Raw genomic sequence first — 5,549 nt, 5'->3', positions numbered from 1 at the left:
TTCCGGCTTCCGGCTTCCGGCGCACGCTGGCCCCATTGGCCGAGGCCGGGGGCCGGGATGGGGAGGCGGCCAATTGGAGGGCTGGGCGGCGGGGCGAGGCGGCGGGGGCGGAGCGGCTCTGGCGGAGGCCCTAGGCCAAGTGTGGCTAAAGGTTACCGGCCCGCGGCGGGGGTGCTTCGGTGCCTCCTCCGGCTCAGCTGGCGGCTTGTCCTCTGGTCCTAACACCTGGCCGCCTAAAGGCACCGGCCCAGCCCCTCCTCTCTTCCCCGACCGCACTGCACAAGTGCCGCCTCCTCTCTAGATCTGAGCGCCTCCAGCCTCCAGGTGCATCAGAGTCACCTGGGAACTCCTGTACTCGAGGATTCCTGGGCTCTGAAATCAGAATCCTAGAGATTCAGATTCAGTGTCTGGCAGGAGCCAAAGAATCTGCGTGCTTAAAGGTGTTTGTGGCAATCCTGTAGCCTTTGTTTGACCCCTGCCTAGGCACTCAGCATTCGCGTCAGGGTCTTCTTACACAGATGACTCCCAGAGCCACAGAGGTTGGAGGGGTGTGTGTGTGTGGAGAGAGAGAGAATATGTCTATATGTAGGCATGTATATGCACATACGTATGCATATACACATACATATGTATGTAAGAGAGACATAGAGACAGAGAGACTGATGGAAAGCCATGCCCTTGAGCAAATGCCAGGATGACACAGAGTTTTCTTTGAAATAGTTTTCAGATAATTGCAATTACCAAGAGAGATTTATTTTGTCCTCTAGAAAGTTAGGCCTGAACTCTATTTCTCCCTCCTTCCCCAATCCATTACAATTTGTAGACGAGAATGTCACATACCAACCATGTCTCCCACATGCAAAATTGCCGGAGGCATTATGAAACAGTGGGATTTTGTTCCACTCAGATGGAAATATAGCATCTTTGGTTGGAGGGTGAGGGAGCCATGTACTTGGTTGACTACATCTAGGTGCTAGGATTTCTATAGGTAGAACCCTCTGGTGCAGGTCTTGCAGGATGAAGACACCGGGAAGTAGTTCTGTATGAGGACAGCTTTTGCTAGGTGTGTCTCATCTTATGGGCCACGAAGAAACTATGTTTGGCTCATTCTGCCAAGACACACACACACAAAACAATCTGAAGGCTTTTGAGCACACATCTCCGTTCCTCTTTTCTAAGAAGTGGTGAAACCATATTGCCAGCTGGCTAAGGGAGTCGGTCTGGTCAAAACTCTGGTGTTTGTTTTCCTTGTTGAGTGAGCTCTTGTCTATCATAGGATACTGCTGCCTTGCTTTAGGAATCTTGTCTTGAAAGCTTGACTTTGCTTAAGCATTTGCTAAGTGTCGTACCCCCACAACCCTGTTTCTTTCTCAACTTTCCCAGTGCCTTCCTTTTAATGTAATTTCTGGCTTCTGTTTTTTTTTCTCTGTGTTTATACTTGTTTTTCTCTAGGTGTCAACAGCCATCTTCTGCTTTTTCCCCACTCAGGTCCTTATTTCAAAAGACTGCTGTAATCCAAAAATGAAATTAAGAAAACAGTTCTATTTACAAGAACATCTAAAATGGTAAAAGAAATGTGTTTAACCAAGGAAGTGTGAGACTGGTAGATAGAAAACCATAGAACAGTATTGAAGGAAATTAAACAAGACCTGAACAAATGGAATGGTCCATGCATGGTTCATGGACTGGAAGATGTACTATTGTTAATATAGCTAATATGGTTTGGATCTGTGTCCCAACCAAATCTCACGTTTGATTGTAAGCCCAGTGTTGGAAGTGGGGCCTGGTAAGAAGTGACTGGATCATAGGGGTAGAGCTCTCATAAATGGGTTAGCACCATCCCCCCTTGGTACTGTATAGTGAGTTTTCAGGAGATCCGGTTGTTTAAAAGTGTGCATCACCACCCCCTCTCTTTCTCCTGCTCTGGCCATGTGAAGCTCCTCACTTCCCCTTTGCCTTCCACCATGAATGGAAGCCTCCTAAGGCCTCCCCAGGAGCAGAAACCACTATGTCTCCTGTACAACTTGTGGAACCATGATCCAATTAAAGCTCTTTTCCTTCTGAATTACCCAGTCTCAAGTATTTCTTTACAGCAGCGTGAGAACAGATTAATACAATGGCAATACTCCCCAAATTAACCTACAGATCTAATACAATCCCTATTAAAATTTTTCAACTGCCCTTTTTTTTTTTTTTTGCAGAAATAGAAAAACGTATTCTAATATTTATATAGAAATGCTGGGGGCCCTAAGTGGCCAAAACAATCTTTAAAAAGAAGAACAAACTTACTACAAAGCCACAGTAATCAAAATAATGTGGTACTGGCAGAAAGATAAAACACAAAAATCAATAGAATAAAACTGAACATCCAGAAATAAATCCATACATCTATGGTCAATTGATTTTTTTTTTTTTTTTTTTTGAGACAGAGGCTCACTCTGTCACTCAGGCTGGAGTGCAATGGCATGGTCTTGGCTCACTGCAACCTCCTCCTCCCGGGTTCAAGTGATTCTCCTGCCTCAGCCTCCTGAGTAGCTGGGACTACAGGTGCGTGCCACCACACCCAGCTAATTTTTGTATTTTTAGGAGAGACAGGGTTTCACTATGTTGGCTAGGCTGGTCTTGAACTCCTAACCTTGTGATCTGCCTGCCTTGGCCTCCCAAAGTGCTGGGATTACAGGCGTGAGCCACTGTGCCGGCTTGGTCAATTGATTTTTGACAAAGGTTTTAAGACCATTCAGTGGGTAAAAGAGAGTCTTTTCAACAAATGGGATGGGGACAACTAGACATCTACAAGCAAAATAACAAACATAGACCCCTACTTACCTCACAGCATATATAAAAATTAACTCAAAATGGATCAAAGACCTAAATGTAACAGCTAAGACTATAAAATCCTTAGAAGGGAAAATAGGTGTAAATCTTCATGACTTTGCAATATGATTATTTCTTAAATATGACATCACAAGCGCAAACAACAAAAGAAAAACAGATAACTTGGACCTCATCAAAATGAGAAACTTTTATGCATTGAAGGACACCATCAATAAAGTAAAAAGATGAGCGACAGAGTGGGAGAAATATTTGCAAATCATATATCTGATAAGGGTCTGTATCTGGATTATATAAAGAATTCTGGCCAGGTGTGGTGGCTCACGCCTGTAATCCCAGAACTTTGGTAGGCTGAGGCAGGTGAATCACGAGGTCAGGAGATCGAGACCATCCTGGCTAACATGGTGAAACCCCATCTCCACTAAAAATACGAAAAATTAGCCAGGCGCGGTGACTCACGGCTGTTAGCAGTTTGGGAGGCCAAGGTGGGCAGATCACGAAGTCAGGAGTTGAAGACCAGCCCGGCCAAGATGGTGAAATCCCGTCTTTACTAAAAATACAAAAATTAGCCGGGCGTGGTGGCAGGTGCCTGTGATCCCAGGTACTCAGGAGGCTGAGGCAGAGAATTACTTGAACCCAGGAGGTGGAGGTTGCAAGTGAGCTGAGATTGTGCCACTGCACTCCAGTCTGGGCAACAGAGCGAGACTCTATCTCAAAAGAAAACAAACAAACAAAACAAAACAGAACTACCTCAGAGGCATTAGCATTTCTCTATCAGTTTCAAAGACTCAGTAGAGAGAATCTGATTGGTTCAGTCTGGATCAGGGCTAGACTGGGATACAGGGTAGCGTGGAGCCCTCAGAGGTGTTAGGGATTTAGCCTTTTGGGTGGGGACACAGTGTTCAGATAAGAAGGGTGTGGGCTAGGCAGTTGTCCCAAAAGATGTCTACTTTAAGTATAAAAAAAAATTAGGCTGGGTGCAGTGGCTCACGTCTAAAATCCCAGCACTTTGGGAGACTGAGATGGGTGGATCACCTGAGGAGTTTGAGACCAGCCTGGCCAATATGGTGAAACTCCATCTCTACTAAAAATACAAAAAATTAGCTGGGCGTGGTGGCGCAAGCCTGTAATCCCAGCTACTCGGGAGGCTGAGGCAGGAGAATCACTTGACCCTGGGAGGTGAAGGCTAGAGTGAGCCCAGATTGCACTATTGCACTCCAGCCTGGGGAACAAGAGTGAAACTCTGCCTCAAAAAAAAAAAAAATAAAAATAAAAATAAAAATAAATAATAAATAAAAATAAAGAACATCTTGGAAAAAAGAAAAAATAAATAATCACCCATAATCCTAGCATCTTAATCACTAGAGCTTTTATTTCTGCAAATCCTTTCAGTATTTGTCCACAGGCCAACATATTTTTTAGAGTTGTAATCACTGTGTTTGTGCTGTTGATTTTGGTTTTTTTCACTTGCCATCATATTACAAACACTTCCCACGTTTCTAAATCACCTTCATAATTATCCTTTTTAATGGCTGCATAACATTCAATTGAGTGTATGTACCATAATTGTTGTAATCACTTTCCCATTTCTGGATATTTACATAATTTCTAATTATTTTTTTGCTATTTTATATATACATCTCGTACTGTAGGAAATACTTTCGTGCATACTAATGTTTTTTTCTTTACTTGAATTGCCCACATTACTTAAAAAGACCAAATAGGATAAAATTTCCCATGAAATGTCAAGCTAACCAAGCAGCCTAGAAAGAAGAGAGACTCATAAACTCACCGGGGATCGGAAATGCAGCCACAATTCCAGGAGACCCCCTTCCCACCAGGGAAGCCCCTATTCTCTCACCCCTGCTGTTTCGGCCTCTTTCCCTCACCGACAGTGCACTGACATTGTCTGCAGTATGAATGTGCTGCTGTAGATTTCTATTTTCATTGGTGTGGTATCTGGGTTGGTTTGCCTATGCTGTTGCAATGCTACTATGAACATCCATGGACATGACTCCTGGTCCTGAGGCACATGTGTAACGGTCTTTCTAGACCAGTTTCTCAACCTTGACGTGATATTTGGGGTTGGATCCTTCTTTGTTATGGGGGCTGTCTGTGCATTGTGGATGCACAATCTCGGCTCACTGCAACCTCCACCTCCCAGGTTCAAGCAATTCTCCTGCCTCAGCCTCCCAAGTAGCTGCTGGGATTACAGGCACAAACCACCATGCCTGGCTAATTTTTGTATTTTTAGTAGAGACGGGGTTTCTTCATCTTGGCCAGGCTGGTCTCAAACTCATGACCTCAGGTGATCTGCCCACCTTGGCCTCCCAAAGTACTGGAATTACAGGCATGAGCCATCACGCCTAGCCAAGATGGAGTCTTTTAACACAACACCTCAGACTCAAGCTGAGAAAGGTGGTGCCTATCAGCAAGTTTGAGAACTTGTAGATGCTTCATTTTCTTAACTCTGAAAGACGGAAGTCCAGGCCTTAGAGAATGGTAAGCGGCCATGAGGGACCTCCATGCTATCTGAAGAGGATGCCAGGAGGCAGAGGCTCCAACCTTGACCACAGGGAGTCAGGGTTGAGGTGGGGAGGCCTGAGTAAAGAGAAGTGAAATGGGGATCAGACTGACAGGGATCCTAGTCACTGGTCTGTGGTTGGCAGAAGATGTATCCCCCGATATGTCCATGTCCCCATCCCTGGAATCTATGA

This window comes from Macaca mulatta, chromosome 20 (assembly GCF_049350105.2).
Source record: "Macaca mulatta isolate MMU2019108-1 chromosome 20, T2T-MMU8v2.0, whole genome shotgun sequence".
Taxonomy (NCBI): Eukaryota; Metazoa; Chordata; class Mammalia; order Primates; family Cercopithecidae; genus Macaca; species Macaca mulatta.
The sequence above is the reverse complement of the archived record's forward strand: the minus strand, read 5'-3'. Positions refer to the sequence as shown.